Below are 17,401 nucleotides of genomic sequence, written 5' to 3' on the forward strand. Positions count from 1 at the left end.
ACTTACACCACTAAAGTGGTATTTACTATTTTTTATTTCCTTCCTTAGCTTACTATCAGCCATGGGAATTTACAAGCTTTCCAACAAGACTGAAGAAGTCCAGGAAACCACAATGACAGATCCACTTGAAACAACCATTTCATGTGAGTGTGTTGAGAAAATACAAAATATTTTTTATCAGTGTCTGAAGATGTCTATTAGAAACATCACTAATACTACAAAGTTCAGTGCAATAAAAGGAGTGTTTCTCATGCACAGCTGGCAGACATTTGTTGGCATCAGTATTTTTTTATGTGAAGGCCACTGTAAGCAATCCAGTTCTCCCAGAAATGAGTCTAAGATTACAAATTTTGGGCACATTCTTCAAGAGATTTGTTTTTCTCTTTAAACATTAATTTATAAACAAGATAATCTGCTAAGAAAAATCTCAATGTTTTTGTGAGTTTTTTTGACTATGCAAAAGTCAATAAACATGTAAAAAGTTTGACTGTGTGAACAACATAAATTGTTGATCATTATAAGAAAAAAACCTCTCTTGTTCTGGATTTGTTTGGCTTGAAAATTCTTTTTTCTATTTTGGCCAGAAATAAGAGGTAGTATGAGGAAGGAAGTCTTTTTAGAAGTATGTAGGTAGCCATCAACCAGAACCAGAAAGTGCAGAGGCACAGAAAAAATGAACAGGGATAAAAAAAAGGTAAGAAATTCCTTGCAGACCTCGAATAGAATAGAATAGAATAGAATAGAGCAGAATATGCTGAGTTGGAAGGGATCCATGAGAATCATTGAGCCCAACACCTGGCCCTGCAGAGACACCCTGAGAATCACACCATGTGCCTGAGAGCGTTGTCCAAATGCTTTGTGAACTTAGACAGGCTTGGTGCTGTGCCCACTTCCCTGGGGAGCCTGTTCAGTGCCCAATCACCGTCTGGGTGAAAAACTTTCTCCTGATATACAACCTAAACCTGCCCCAGCTCAGCTTCATGCCATTTCCTCGAGTTCTGTCACTGGTCACAAGAGTGACTGCAATGAGGTCTCCCCTCAGTCTCCTCTTCTCCAGCTGAACAGACCAAGTGCCCTCAGCCGCTCCTCACACGGCCTCCCCTCAAGCCCTTCACCATCTTCATTGCCCTCCTTTGGACACTCCTAAGAGCTTATTATCTTTTTTATATTGTAGTGACCAAAACTGCCACAATATTCAAGGTGAGGCCACCCCACTGCAGAGGCAGAGTGGGACAATCCCCTCCCTCACCTGGCTGGCGATGCTTTGCTTGATGCCCCCAGGACATGGTTGGCCCTCCTGACTGCCACATTCAACTTGCCATGGACCAGGACCCCCAGGTCCCTTTCCTGGCACTGCTTTCCAGCATCTCATTCCCCAGTCCATCCGTACATCCAGGGTAGCCCCATTCCAGGTGCAGAATTCAGCACTTTCCCTTTTTGAACTTCACATGGTTGGTGATTGCCCAGCCCTCTAATTTGTCAAGGTCTCTCTGCAGTGCTGTTGAGGGAATCAACAGCTCCTTCCAGTTTAGTGTTGTCAGCAAGCTTACTTGGTATTCCTTGAGTCCTGCGTCCAGGTTGTTAATGAAGATGTTGAAGAGCACAGGGGCCTAAGATGGAGCCCTGTGGAACCCCACTAGTGACAGGTTGCCAGCCTGATGTCACCCCATTTACTATAACTCTTTATGCCCAACCTGTGAGAGAGTTGCTCACTCATCACAATAACATGGTTATCCAGCTGTGGGCTGGACATTTTATCCAAAAGGATACTGTGAAAGACAGTATCAAAAGCTTTGCGAAGTCCAAAAAGGTTACATCTACTGACTTTCTTAGACCAACTAGGTGGGCTACCCTGTCATAGAAGGAAATCAGGTTTGACAAGCAGGACTTCCTCATGTGTGACCAATGACTGCGTTGTCCACCAGGTGTTTTTAATACCTCCCAGAATAATCTTCTCCATAACTTTGCCAGGTGCTGAAGTGAGACTGACAGGCCTGTAGTTTCTGGGGTCCTCCTTCTTGCCCTTCTTGAAAATCGGGACAACATTTACCAGCTTCCAGTCAGCTGGGACCTCTCTGGATCCCCAAGACTGCTCAAAAATCATTTAGAGAGGCTTTGCAATCATATTATCCAGCTCTTTGAGGATTCTTGGATGAATTCCATCATGCCCCATAGGGATCCAGCTGGAGCAGCAGATCCTGCACAAGTTCTGGGTCAACTGGGAGTTGATCACTCTCTCAGTCATGGTCCTCCAGCTCAGGGCACTGAGACCCCCTTGGTCCATCATCCGTGTTGAAGACAGAGGCAAAGAAAGCATTAAACATCTCTGCCTTGTCTCTGTCCCTGTTTGTGAGGTGACCATCCTCATCCTGGAATGGGACGATATTTCTATATTGCCTATTGCCATTAGTGTATTTGGAAAAGCTCTTTTTATTATCCCCCACGTTTCTGGCCAGCTTCAACTCCAGCTGAGCTTTGGCCACATAAATTTTCTCCCTACAGTGGCAAACAGCATCTCTGAAGTCTTCCCGTGTCACTTGACCTTGCTTCCATTGGGCACACACTTTCCTTTTTCAATAATCCAGTGTATCTCATCTTTGTATTATAAACTTGCTGATTCTCCTGACAGTGACATTTCTGCTACTTCTTGATTCTACAGGAAGTGTTCAGAGCCTGGCTTGGAGAAAGAGTGTGGTATTCAGTGCCCTTTTGTGTAACTTCCACTGCACTGTAACGTGGTCTCATCCAGTGACGGAAGTGCTGGCCTCAGATGGTTTGGGTGTTACTGAGAGCACAACATACTTGAGGCACTCAACTGCCACATTTCTGATGGGTTGTGGTGAGCTGGGAAGAGAGAAACAGACATGGTGTGTGAAGAGGCCTCACAGTGATGTGTGAAAGGACTTGGCTGTACAGTCTTGTGCACGTGCACCCATCACCTAACCAGGTGGTTGGCTAGAAATACCTCAGAAAAAACTGCCCATGTCAACCTCCAAAGTTTTCTGCTCCAGAGACCTACCTCACAGTATTTCTCCACCTACACCAGAAACTCAAAGCTCTTCTCTGCCCCATTCCCACTGTCCATCTTCCCGCAACTCTTCTCATCCTGGTGGGCCAGGGAGGGAGTGGAGTACACTGTGTCCTGCTCTGGGCTCAGAGCCAGCTCAGAAAAACAATTTGTGCACCTATTGAGACTGGGCAGTAGAGGAATTCTGGGCAAGCAAAATCATCCTCTCCTTTCAATTTCTATACGAAATTCTGGGGCAGAAAACCTTTCAGTGTGGCAGTTCGGTGCAGAGATGTAATCAGCGTCTTTATTTGTCCCACAAACTATTATTATGGGTTGAGATGGAGAAAGATGTTTGTCAGAGCGATTCTCAGATCCCAAGCTGAGCTTTCAAAGCAAGCAAAGTAAAATAGATTGAGCACAATTTATGTGTAAATCAGTAAGATACAAGCAGTGTGAAATCTCAAGTGTAACACTAGTGGGAATAACCAAACTACTGTAGTTAGTGAGGTACTGCTGTATATCTGAGCATGTGGATTTTAGATTGCTTTTGGAAAATACTCTGTCAGCTATGCTATACTTTTTTTTTCCCCCATGGTTTGCTGAGTCCTCTGCTTAGTCTACTTTAGGTCTCATAAATGGAAGTTTCTTTGACTGCTACCTGCAGATTATAACAGTATCACATGAAGCCAACATATGGACAGTGATGTTTTTTGTAGAGCTTCATCCCAAGTATGTTTTTTGGAGTAGAGCTTCATTTAGAACAAGTTTTTGGTGCAAACGAAGGCATATGGGCCCACACTCTCTAAACCATGAGCTGGCTCTTCCAAGAGGCTTTTTTTGTTGGATTCCACAGCATGGTTTGTAGTATGCTCACCACCAGGAGCTATTAATTTAATAGGATTGAGATTGTTTCCCATAACACAGTGCTCCACTGCTTCCTTGTAAAAAATAATCATGTGGCTTTTTTTGTAGGTTACATGCAGTCCTCAGGATTTTGTGATTTCATTGGAAGATGCCTACAATTATCAACTAACTTCAGGTTTAATTAGCTGATTATCTTGTCTCGTAACTCTGCCTACCCTTTAAAGTTTCAGGTTTTTTTTCCCAAATATTTCCCAGAGTGTCATTTTGTACTTATTTAAATTTTGTGGATGCTTGGTGGTGAATTCTTCTTGGTTTTGAATCTAGTCCAAATAACTATGCCTATATAGAACCTAGTTTGCCCTGTATAAAAGATTGTACTGGCACCAATGTAAAGCAAGGAAATGGCTTGCAGGCCACAGCATAATAAATTAATCAGATTTAGTCATCCTCCTGGGACGCAGATGAGTCAACTCAGGTCAAGACACTTCTGGGAAAACTAGATAGCTGGTAAATGTATTACCAGCTGACTATCAAAGTCCCTGTGCCATACCAGGAAATATCCCTGCCTTGGGCAATGCTTCCCTTCCTGCAATGACAGAAGCAAACCCCATGTTTAACAACTTTTTCTCCTTTTTCTATTCCTTGCAACTAGTTCTGGCAAGCCAAACAATTTTTTTCTCCATGCCATTCTCTGTATTTGTGGGCTAACAACATAGCTTTTTACTAGATGCAGTACTACTCCCAATGTAATATGCAGCCTTTTTATCTTCTAGTAGACAAGAGGCAGAGCTACCTCATGATTTTTAAAAATTTGTTTATTTAATCATCGTTTCCTCTTTTCTGAAATGGGGTCTAGATTGTCATTTCAGAATAAAGCAGGAACATCTCCTTTCACTGCACCACATTCTACTATGATATGCAGAATTAAAGACTGTGCTCCCACCTGAGTAAAGATTATATAGTTTGTTGCATAATGGGATGTGAAACCAAACCACCACCATCTGTTCTCATCAATATCTCTTCCTTTTCATAGTGGTATTTGAGGGGACACTCAAAATTCCCTGTTGGGGCTGAGCACTGATGCCTCAAGGTATAGATGTTTCTTAATCTGAAGCAGCTCCTATTAATCTTAACAGCTTCTTTTTATTTTGATAGGCAGAGCTGATCAGCAGATCCACAATCATTTTATTTTGTTTTTATAAGTAACTACTCCCCAAATAAAACATAAACTGTTTCTATCTTAGACTTTTTAATATCATCTTATTTTAGATGTCTCTGGATATGCCACAAACAGGGATGGCCATGACCTCACCAGGATGAATTTAGTAAGGAGTCTGTTAGTTACTTCTTCTTCCCTTCCATCTGCCTGTGCCTATCAGCACTTCCCAGTAGCACTTGTCAGCCAGGACCTGTTGGACATCACAGGTGGATCCAGGTCTGATCTAATGATTTACTTCCATCATTTATGCCCTTGAAGCTTTGGATAGTAACCTCATTCCAATGTGTTCTCTTTATCTCATGTGTACCTGTGTGTCCGAGGTGTAGCATCATCCAGAGATTTGGGATGAATGGAGTTGGTGGGAGGGGAACTGTCTGGAAATGTTCCAGTGATGCCAAGGTCTACAAACACAGATCTGTTGAGGCTGAAATGTTTGGCATTACATGCATTTTTGCTGAATTACTACAGCTTTGCTAGAGAATATAATCTCGCATCTGGCAGATGGCTGTCTTGGGAACGTGATCTCAATGCCTCTTGGAGTCTCGGATCTCAGGCTGACCAATAGTGGCTTGCCCTGCATCAAGAGACCTTGAGAATTCCACAGAGGGGCAGCCCACCCAGGCAATGTGCTCTGGAAGGGATTCCTTGTGTTTGGTGCTGTTTCCAGCTTTGGAGCTGTAGATTTCAGGGATTGCAGACACTCAGCCTCACATGAGTACATTCTTTGGCAACACCCTGAACAGTGCCTAAACAAGGAAGTGAACACATTTCTATTCCTACAGTGTGTTACCTTCTTTGTGTTTGCTTCTTCAAGTTCCACCAGGAGAGACATTTATATAAAGAGTAACTGTGACTTGGAATTTTACCAGTGAATATTTCAGAATTTGTGTTCTGTGAACCATACTAGTCCTAAAGTTTGCTTTTGAATTAAAGGCTTGTTTAACCTACTAACACAATGTGAGTGCACCCATCTTCTCTTACAGTGAAGAAGTTGCAGCTGAAGACACATATCCCACAATCATTTGGACTTTTTTGCTGTTTGAGATGTTCACCTATATGGTCTTTCATGATAAATCTGAGAATTTTGCAATGCGTGGACAACTTGCAGACATGGAAAAAAATCATCAAATAATTTAGTTAGATCCAGTCTGTACATGCCAGTGATGTTCAGCTAATAAATAACTTAGTGCAAATAGATAAAGTTATCTACAAAGCAATATATTTGTATATATAGCCCCTCATTGCTGTTTTGATCACTTATCTACCTTGGCCAGAACTGCACTTGAATTTGTTTCAGAAGAGAAAAAAAGGCTTTATGGCAAAAGAGTTTGATTATTTCACTCTGGTAGACATCATGAAGGATTTGATATTGCTGGATCAGATAAGTGTGATTCTTAGGTTTTTTTGACTAATCTTTTTGAATGTCAATATTTAGAGAGCTTGGTGATGGGTATTTAACAAACCTTAAGGTAACATGTATGTCCTGTGGCCTGTACAAGGTTCTGTTTCCTAAACTGGATGGGATTCCAAGCCTTTAGACAGATAAATCATGTACATGGCTCCTGGGAGATTCAGATGTTAAACTGATTGTCTCCTGATGATAAAGCTCAGTTAAGTATCCCTTAAAGATTTTAAAATGTAGGCCTCAGTCCTACAGTATAATGCACATCGATTCACTGGCTTCAGCTACGGATTTACTTGGAAACAGGTGTCCTCTAGCATGTGACACATGGCGGGATTGAAACAGATTCTCCCATATTTTGGTTGTTGCGAAGCTTTTACCTGAGAGTATGGAAAACTCTCAGGCATAAAATCCCAGTGGTCTTCTGAAATTTAATCTGACCGGTACTTTTTTCTGGCTGAAGAGATTATTGGGGTTTTTCTATTGCTGCAGTTGTGAATGGGACTTCAGATGTAGAGACAATAATGTCAATGACACAGAGTATATGCCTGAAATTGAAATGCTGAAATGCTGTCTTGGTCCTGTGAATTTTAATTTGTAACATGGATCTGAACTCTGTTAAAAATCCAGGTAGAAGTATCCTTCTGGCTTCACACATCTCTCCTGGACTCATTTCTTGCAAACAGAACTGCTCTCTCAGAAGCCCCTTCCACAGAGAACTGTGTAGGATTAGGACTGTAAGCAAGCTGTGACAGAAATGCCAGCTGTGACATAGGATTCCATGTCAGTGCTGTGGGAAGATGGCAAAAGAGCCTAGTTCCTGTGCAGTACTTCTCATTCATAGATTTTTTGAGTGTCATTTTACAGCAATATCCCAAGGTTACTCAGCAGATAAGTGACACAGCTGGAAATGAAGTCCAGGTGTCCTGAGCCCTCGTCCACTGCTCCATCCATCCCGCCTCCAAAGAAGCAATGTTTGCAAAGAGCTGTAGGAAATGCCCGATTTGCCTTGTGTTTCACCCCGGCAATGGAATGCTAGGTCAGCAGTATTTGTTTTCTTATCTTGATCCCCCTAATTTTTACTTTTTAGAGAGTTCTGTCTGTAACAGAGCTTCTTGCAAACTCAAAACATGTTGCTGGTAGAGCTTGAAAAATTTCTTTCAAGAAATTCAAATCTCTTTACGCTTGTAAAATGATGATTCCCCAACTTTGCCTGTAGACCTTGGAAAATGGTAATGGGAGGAAGTGATCTCCTGATCTCCAGCTGTGGTTCTGTGTGCTGCTCTGATCCCACCGATGACTGGATTTGAGAGTTAAGCACGGCTGGTCCTGCCTCTGCCCTGTGTCGGATTTCACCCTTCTGCCCTTGCTCTGAAGGTAATGGGTTTAGATACGAAATACCCATACGAAACAGACTGTTTCTTGGTCAGGAGCTGAACAGATTGCTGTATTTAAAAGCCCCACCACCCATTGCTACAAATCTATTAAACATCTCCAGTTAGCCATACAGCCTCCTGCTTCAGCAGCTGAGCATGTAAATTCCTGTGACCAAATAACTGCACAGTTAACTGCTTTCACATGTGCTCCCACCGTGCCCATCTCAAAAGGTGAAATCCTAGCCCGGCTCTGCCCCGTGGGCAGCTGGACGGTGACCAGGACAGGGCGGTTTGGGAGGCTGGACGGGGCACCCTGCAGCCTTACCCTGTACGGCTCCCTGGGCACGGGGCAGAGGCAGCCTGGGTGACAGTGACAGTGGGACCTCTGGCTGTCCCTTCTGCTCCTCTCCCCTCGCACTGTAAGAGCCAGAGGCTGCCGTGGGAGCCCAGATGCTGCCGGGCTTTCCCAGGACCTGATCCTGATGGAGTTCGGGCAGCGGAGCTCATGGTGGCTCCCCCGGCATTGCCTCCTGTGCCCTGGGGTGCTCCTCCCCACACTTATGGGAGGGGAAACTGCTTTTATTTTTCTACCTCCGGGGCCGCGGGCAGGTTTTGTTCCGAGCGGAACAACGCTCTGAGAGGGCAAGGAGCTTCCCCCGGCTGCCCCTGCCCGGGCTGGCACGAAGGGGCCCGGGGTGCCCGTGAGGGACCGGCCGCGCTGGGGGCAGAAGAGCCGCGTCCGCCGGGCCGGGACCCCGCGGCTGAGGCGGGGCCGCGGCGGCTCGGGAGGGTGTTTGCCTTGGCCTCGGCAGCGAGCGGGCCGCTGGCCGCCGGCCAGCCGGGGATATTTCCTTTCGGCCTTGTTCGCAGAGGCATTCAGGAAAACAATTGAGAGCGATGAGGGCTTTCCCGTTCCGGCAGCGTGCGGCTCCGGCCAGCGCAGCCCGGCCTGGGGACCTGCTGCCGGGGGCTGGGGCTGGGGGAGAGGCGGTGTTGAGCGAAGTGCTTTGAAATAAAAAAATCCCCCCACCCTGTCGGTGCAATGGGTATAAAAACTGCTCAAGAAGCAGGCCTTAGGTTGCCCAAGATGCCAGCGATGCCGAGGAAATCATATGGAACATAGACCAATAAGGACAGAAATGCTCGAATTTCAGCCGTTTGCATCACCTGGGGCACGGCAGCAATTAAACGTGAGCACAGGGAAAACTTGGCAAGTCTCTACCTCCTTGTACATGTACAACCACAGCGATTGTAAAGGAGCCAGGCAGGTGCTGGGAATGCCCCCTTACAGCTCAGGGAAGCTCTGAGACAAGGTCTGTCCTGAGTTTCCTCTTAAATCTGAGCTTGTGGTCTGACGGGGCAAGGACATGTGCAAGGACATGATGCCAGGGTAATTCCACGTGGGCCAGGACAGGCTCCAGAGGGGTTTGTCAGCTCCTGCTGATGTCACTTAGGGAGAAGTGCCCACCTTGACTGACTACAGCCCAGAGAAGCTGTGTGGCCGGGACAGAAGCAGCTGCCAGGGCTGGTATATAATGGTAAAAGCCGGGTCAGAAACCTTGTCTGCAGCGTCTGGTGGCCTCTTGCTGCCTCCCCATACCACGGCTTGTTCGTGCTGTCTTGCTCTGGGGAAATAGCTGCATGTTGGGTGAAGCCTTGCATGTGCTGATGCGACACTGTCAATACTGCAGCTCGAGTTCTTCACTTTAGGGATAAAATTTAAAGGTGTTTGTTTCTGTGTTCAGAAGGCAGGAATGCTAAAACTGTAACGTTGAATTGTTAAGTGGTGTCTCTCATTGAAGCCTGTTAGGGTTGGGTTGTGCACAAATGACCATTGTTACTGGAATAAGCTTTTTCTTTTCAACTAATGATTACCTGACATCTTACTACAGGAATTTGTATTGGAAGAACTATAGCCTTAAGGGCAGGTGCAGTGATTATATGGGAGCATCCCAGTGTAGTTGACAAGGCCTTTGGCATATTGCAGCCTAAATAAATTTTTATTTTTATTTTAATGACATTTGAAAAGCACTTGAATTATTTTGAAATGAGTTTCTTTCAAAATATATTCTAAATGTCTGGGGTTTGTTTCCTTTTTATATACAACCCAAATTCAGCTGTTCTTTTTAACATGAATAGTTTAATTATACTGTTTCGTGTTTCAAGACTATTCTGGTAGGGGAGAGGCTTGAAAATTATCCTGGAAAAGTCATCAACAAATGATCTCAAGAGCACAAGCTGCAATTTTCAGGTGCACTTTTTTTCTTCCACATCAGAGGGAAGTCACAGATATATGTTACCTCAACCTAAAAAATGGCACATTTCTTGTTGCTGTTTGGACTGGAGAGGGATGCACTGCTTGTTTGTCTTTAGGGCTGAACAGTTGTATCTCACATCTAGCAATACCAACAGGGAGTTTTAAAAAGCAGTCTACCCTGAGTGTCACACCTTTTCATGCTTGAAGAAACACTAGGAACTCTGTTTCAGTTCCAGTGAGTTTGTAATGTTCCTTTATCTCTGTGAGGTCTTATGTTTTTCTAAAAATTGTGGCAGCCCATGAAATTAACTTCGTTTTGGAATTACAAACTCTGAATTCAAATTTTATCACTTTGTGGAGCTTAACAGAGCACTAGGTTTGTGATTTTATTCACAAAGCTATGGATCATTGCAAATTGCTTCCTACTATTTGACAGCTTCCTTTTTAGAAATTTCAACACTCCAGCTATCTGCCTTCAGCAGTATATGATTCTAATCACTGATATGATTTCATAATCCTCCTTTAATTCAGCAAACATTCCAGATTATCAGTATGCGATTTGTATTTTGGGAGGGCACAGTGCTGCAAAATTTTCCTGTTGTCAGGCTTTTGGGTTTTGTAGCTGAAAGGTGCATATTGTTAACCAGGAGTAATTTCTTAGATGTAGTTTATAAATATGTGTAACTATTTTGGGTTGTAGAGATGACATTCCCTTCAATGAATGTAAGACATAAAGCTGCAGAGTTTAAAGCCAAATTCAGCAGGAAGAAAGAAAATTACTTCCATATATCTTCTGTATGTCATTAAATGGAAAATGAGATAATTCTTCCATACATCCGAAAACCAAATAAAAAGGTCTATTCTCCTCTCAGTTTCTGTGTATAAACCCAGCTAATTTTTGTGGCAGTTATGCACATTGATGGGAGAAAAGATGCCTCAAGTAGGATGATACGGTATACATATATTACTAAATAGAATACTCATTTTACTTAGGATAATCCGTCTTTGTTCCAGATATATGTAGGCATTCTTCTTAAAGCAAGTGTTTTAGTTGTCAGGATGACTTGATACATTTGTTCTTTGATGTCAAATTCAGTTGCATCATTGTGGAATGGTTGCTACAGAAACCCTAGCCCAGTTTTTAAATGTATTGAGTTCTCTTCTTATTACTTAGAAAAGCTGGATTTGATTTCTTTCCTGTAAAAAAGTTCGTAATAAAAGGGGTGAAACCTCTGAAACTGTAGCAATAAGCGTGGAAAAAGTACCCAGATAGTGAGATCAGAGACAATAAGGAAAAAAGCAATTTAGAGTCCAACAAAGTATATCTCTTGATAAAATGCTCCCCGTTGTAATTGAAACCAGAGCTAAATTAGATCAATACCAAAATATTAAAGTGTGCCAAACCTGTTTTCTGTAGGCTTTGCTATAATTGGATTCTGATGCAAGAGATAGCTTAAGTAGGCAAAGTCTGTTGACTCAAGACCATGATTATTCATAGAAAAAGAGCTTCCTGCAAAGGTATACACTGCATTTATCCGGTGTTTCTTGAAGAATTAATACATTTCTATCCTTCTCTTCCATGCTGATGCATTTGAAGTCTGTATCTTGCCTACAGTAAATCTCTGTCTTGCTTAACAAGAAACTATTTCACTGTATAAGCGAGGCATATTGACAACAGATTTAACCCAGACAACTCAGCTTTATTCAATCAGAAGAATGCTGGCCTGGTTTCAGGTTTCTGGGATACAGGCACAAATGGACATGCCCCAAGTAGAATCCATTTGTTTTCCCATGAATGCACCTAGTAGGAGGTCAAATAAAAATAAATATTTTGGCTCTTCAGAGCAAGATAGATTTCTGAAGTATTTGTGATTCAGAGTGGAAATGTGATTACAACAAGCAGAGGTAGCATCTGAAATATGTTCTATTGAGAGTGAAAAAAAGCATTGTTTTCTCTCTCTGTCTGTGTTTTAAGCTGTGGTTATTCCTTGTCTTCACTAATCAGATTTATGAGAATAACTACATATATCTTAATGCTGTTCTCCTCTTTGTAGAAGCTCAGGAGTTAAGGAAAAATAGTCATTTTTGTAGTATTTTAGGATTTTTTTTTTAAATGTAGGTATAACTTATGCAAAGAAGTAGTTTATTGACTTCCCCTGTGATAGTAAGAATAAATCAATTTAGATCCAGAATACGAGGGGCCCCAGATTCTCTGTGGAGTTCCACCAAACAATGGAATAAATTGTGCAAGGGCAATTTGTCCCTAATGTTTTTGGCTATTTGATTTTGTTGAGGTTTTGCCCGTATTATTTAGGTATTCACTGTAATTTATACTGCCGTGTAAAAAAACCCTGCATATTTGCCTGCAGGGGAGTGAGTGCTCACTGAAACAGTCCTTTGAACATAATAAAAAAGAAATCCCCAGGTAATAAAAAAAAATTCCTGGCTTTTATGAATAATGCATTTGTGGAACGGGGGGGAGAGGAAGTGCTTTTTAGATTTATTCCCCCCTCTGCCCCCCACTCAACCTGTTGGCAGAAATAAGCTCAAGGTTGGGAGTGGGTTCCCACATTGTGAGTATGCTCTGAGGCACTTTTTTCAAGGTCCTGGTTTAAATGCTGCAACATAACCAGACACTAAATACTGGTAATTCTGATTTATTTGTTTGTTTGTTTTTAAAGTCTGTGGGTGTCTTCCCCTGTGTATTGACCATCTGGTTGTGGGTTAGGCTGTTTGGGATATGCCTGGCATGCTGAAAAGCAACACAAAATTGCAAAGTGATTGGAGGCCCATTGAGGATGGTTTGTTTGGGGTCCTCAGTGAGCTTTGACAGAGAGCAGGTGTTGTGGTGATAAATTCAGAATGGGGTTGAGGATTTTTCTCTTCAGCTGGTAAATGTGTGGGAAATGCTGGAGGCGCGCTGTAAAAATAAATGATTCTTATGCAGGAGATACTGAAATGGAAACACTTTTGTGTCACAATCTTAATGGGAAAGCTGTTGGGAGATTTTAATGGATTTCACCCCATAGCAGTGGTTTGGGTTCGGTGTAGGAAGATCCAAACTCAGAGCTAAATTATGGCTGTTGAGCCTAAGCGAGACTTAAAAATGGAGTTTCAGCAGCGTTCCCACAAACAAGTGTCCCAGTCATGAACAATGCCACGATACCTGTCACTGTATCTTTGTTCTTTGGAAAAAAGCTGACAGTTTCCAGTCTGAGGACACTGGAGGAAATTCCATAATGTGTGTGAGGGGTGTACATCAGGCAGCAGAGAATCAGTTCTCTTAGGGTTCTGTTTCTAAGAGTTTCAGCGGATGTGGTGCTCTTACAGCCAGTTAAACTTTGAATAATCCTTTTAGGAATAAAATATATTTTCTGTGACTATGATTGTGCCAAATCATTTTAAGTTGCCAAAAAGCTGCTTTGGAAGGGCTTGAGGAAACCACAGCTGGGAATTGTGTCACAGATATAAAATGAGATTTATTTACTCTTCTACATCCAACACTGAAATAATAAGGAAGTCAGGAACAGATGAAAGAAACACTTGCTTTTTACAGATTTTTTTAAAATTTAATTTACTTTTTATAGAGTTTCTGTAGCAAATCTGCATTTTCAACAGGGACTTAACGCTCTTCTTGCTGAGGTCATTGGCCAAATGAATACTAGAAATGAGTTTAGTGATGCATTTTATGTTTTGGGGGTAGGGAGTAGAGTGCATGTGCTTCACGCCTCAGCAGCGTCTTGAGGATTTCAAAGCAGTGTGTTGAGTTTGCAGAGTCTGTTTCCAAGCCCATATTCACTGATGCTCTTCTCTGCATGTTTGCTTTGCCTGTGGACCCTACTTGTCTTGTTGCTTGACATCAGAATTCAAGTGGTGCCCATGGACTGACCCATACTTCCACAAATAATGCATTTTATCTCTTTGATTTTTAAATGCTTTAAAATGCTTCTGTATTTAGTGGGTTGCAAGTATCCTTGCTTGTGCTAGGAATGGTTGGGGACTGCTTCTATTTCAACCTTCTTTCTTGGACAGTATGTGGGAACTGCAGTCATATAGAAAACTTGCAGGCTTTGCTTGGACATACGTACCAAATATAGACCCACTCCTGCAGATCTGTCTCCATGAATCCTCATTTTTTTCAGGGTAAATAAAAAAGAAAGAGAACTGCTGATGATAATTCTTCCAAAGTCTTTACTTTTTGGTGTTACTTGTATTTGCATAAGTGACCAAATTACAGAGTGAGGAGTGTATAGTATGCTCTCTTCTGCTTTTCCTTATCTAATTTACTGAGAGATACATTTAGTAAAAATCTGTCTTCTATCCTGGTGCAGGCAGGAACTTTCATGTATCAGAGATAAGTACTATTGTCATAATGTCAGTGTATGAAAATACAATACAGCTGAGTACATGTATGTGTGTGTACATCCCATCTCATTGTAGTCGTGCTTCTAAAAGTATTAGACTAATAAATTTTGTGTTCTATTGATATGAATTATTTATTAAAATGCTCTTGCTTAGCATCAAATGAAGCATATTAGAATGCAATGAATTTTTTTCCACAAATGAGTGCCCATTAAAAAATAGCACTTAATTTATTTTTGAGTAACTGCTTTAAGCATTGGACAGGTATCTACTTTGTAAGCAGCAACTGGCAAGGGAGTAAAAAATGAGGCAGAGCAGAGACAAGCAGAAACTGCTAATTGTTACAGGTTCCATTCCACTGGCAAAGGAGTATAGAGAGCAGTTTTTTACTGGAATGTAGATAGCAGTAGGATGGTAATGAAACTGGGATATGAGAAAAGGTATTTTAAACAATGAAGACATTTTTAAGGTTTCCTTAAGAAGCAGTGGAATTCTTGCAGCATGCTGCATACATCATGGAGTCCTTGGTAGGATCAAGGCTTTAGGATTATATAGTTTCAAACACTGAGATTGGGGTTTGAAGAACACCCTTCTTACCAAAAAGGATTGTTTGTATTCTACAGATATTAGAAAACGCCTTAAATTGGCAAATTTGAGAGAAAGGAGCCAACACTAGGCAGGGGAAGATTAGCATGACTGAAATGAAATGATCTAGTTCACTGTGTATCTTTACAACCCATTCAGATGTTTATGGTAGGATTTGTGTGAGCAAATGTAAAATCCCTGAGGCAATCCGTGCTGTAGCTGCTGTGTAAGATGCACTTGCCACCATTTCAGTTAAGTTCCATCTGCTTCTGCTTGGGGTGATTTTGTCCCGTTTTATGGCCAGCTATTCCAACAGTTCTGAATGAGCTTATTGGGATGTAGGTGGTGTTATCAAAACTTGTATTGAACATTTTAAAGAAAAAAATATTTCAGTGACAGGAGAGCACTGTTTCTACGTTACTGTGCTGCAGACCCATGTGTTTTAAAGGCTCAGCCGGCCAGTCCATCTTCCTGGAATGAATATGTGTTTATTCCAGTTCAGCTGATCCTCTCACATGGGAAAGGTGTGTATATAGCCTCACCATTAAAAAAGCAAATTAATCTGTGGTTTTAGCTCATATTGCATATACAGCATCTTTAGGCACTTCACGATTTGGGACTCTCACTGAGTATTTCCACTGAGTGTAGTTGGTTCAACTTTTCCTTTGGTTTTGCACAACTGTAAATCTAAGTGAAGCTGAGATACAGTATTATTGGGAGGTGGATTAGGCAGTTTCTATCAAAGTTGGTTTTTCAACCGTATATTGGTTCTTAGAATATTTGTTTGTTTCTTTAGGCACGTGGTCCTCATGGACAGTTTGGGATTTCTCTTTCTTGCCTTGGCTTTGGAGAACAGAATGCTAGAAAAATAGAGTCTAAAGTATGATGATGCTCTTCTGGGAAAAATGGCCAGTGTTTCCTAAGAAGATTTACTACAAGGCCAGGTTTTGTTGTTTGCAATCGCTGCCTTATTCCCACTGAAAATGTTAAGAGATGCCTCATATTTTCTTTGAGATATGTGAAGGTTAAAGAAGACTTGAACTATTTTATTGCTACTTTGGCAATCTCAGCAGACCCCATTTAATACCTTGCTATTTAGCACATGCTTGCAGTAGAGATGCTTAGATCTTTATTAAACCACATAATAGATTTTCTAGTTGTGATTTTGTAAATTGATTCATGACTTTACTAGATACCAGAGAGAAATCCTCCAAACTGAGGCTTTAGATGTAAAATGCTAACAAATTTCTTACTGGACATAATATATCTTCTGACAGAGTACTCCATGTTCCTATTCCTTATGGTACTGAGTTAAAAGATCTTAGATAAATAACTTGTCTGCTGTTCTCATATTTTAAATTAACTCCTTGTTAGTACAATTAGCAGCAGCTCCTCCTGTGGTTTTGGAGCCTTTTCTTGCTGCCAGGTATCACTGGCTTCTGTGTGACTTAAAACTCCCTTGGGAAATGCTTGTTTCTGTGATGCTGTTTTCTCTCCTTTAACTGAATAGATCTGTGAACAGTCCAGTGAATTGGCCTTTTTGTTGGGAATGGCGATAGGAATCAGTTGCTTTCACTTGCTCCTCATTTGCTTTTCTGTTCTCTGAATCCTTCCACCAACTGCAATTACAGTATGTTAGTCTTTTATACTGGAATATCTCCTGAAAAATAATAGCCTTCTAGTTCTGTAGTACTCACTGTTGGTGTCCTAGAAAGTGTTGGAAGGGCCTCTGAGACTCAGGTACTGAAGTAGGTTTGTACAGCTTCTGTGAATAAATTCAGAGGCAAAGTTGACTTTCTTGTGCAGTGCTATTGATATCTGTGGAAGGGACTATGTAAAAAAAATCTCTTTCATACATACAAAAAGTGTGAAAAATAAAAACAAAATACACTGTACCCAAGAGTAAATACTTGTCAGTTTTTAGTCTTTTGGAATAAAACAAATTTTGTTCCTAGGAAAGCATGCCAAAAACTTTGAAACTACTAACTCTTTATTTGATGTATCTGCGGTAGAAATCAATGTTACTTGGCAATTTTTAGAATAAAACATTTGCATCTACACTAGCAACTTGATGTGATGCTTCAGCTGAGTATGTCTTAAATGGTGAACTAATAAAGTGGTTTTAAATGGAAATTGAAATTATCTCTTTAAATAAAATTATAGTGATTATCTCTAATACTTTAGTCAGCTAAATAAATAATTGCTTAGGGAAATACCTACAGGATGGAAGAATTTTTTAAGCAGTTTCAGAAATACCTGTCTGCCTTGCAACACTTTCAGAAAGGGCTTGCATTCTTTCTTATCACATAGAAGATTCAGCCTTACT

The 17,401-nt window shown here is 41.5% G+C and overlaps 1 long non-coding RNA gene across 4 annotated transcripts in view; it reads left to right on the forward strand.

Annotated features, from left to right (window-relative positions):
• Positions 1–17,401, forward strand: part of LOC113968999 — a 108,794-nt gene that overhangs the window by 24,993 nt on the left and 66,400 nt on the right. The window contains exons 5-6 of one of the 4 annotated variants that reach the window (XR_003534705.1): positions 49–143; positions 7,715–7,872. The exons of 2 other annotated variants lie outside the window; for them this stretch is intronic. This is a non-coding gene — a long non-coding RNA (uncharacterized LOC113968999). The remainder of the gene's footprint in view (positions 1–48; positions 144–7,714; positions 7,873–17,401) is intronic. One more of the 4 variants, XR_003534706.1, reaches the window with a different exon arrangement.

The sequence above is a fragment of the Neopelma chrysocephalum genome, unplaced genomic scaffold, assembly GCF_003984885.1.
Source record: "Neopelma chrysocephalum unplaced genomic scaffold, ASM398488v2 Primary Assembly neopelma1_70, whole genome shotgun sequence".
Lineage (NCBI taxonomy): Eukaryota > Metazoa > Chordata > Aves > Passeriformes > Pipridae > Neopelma > Neopelma chrysocephalum.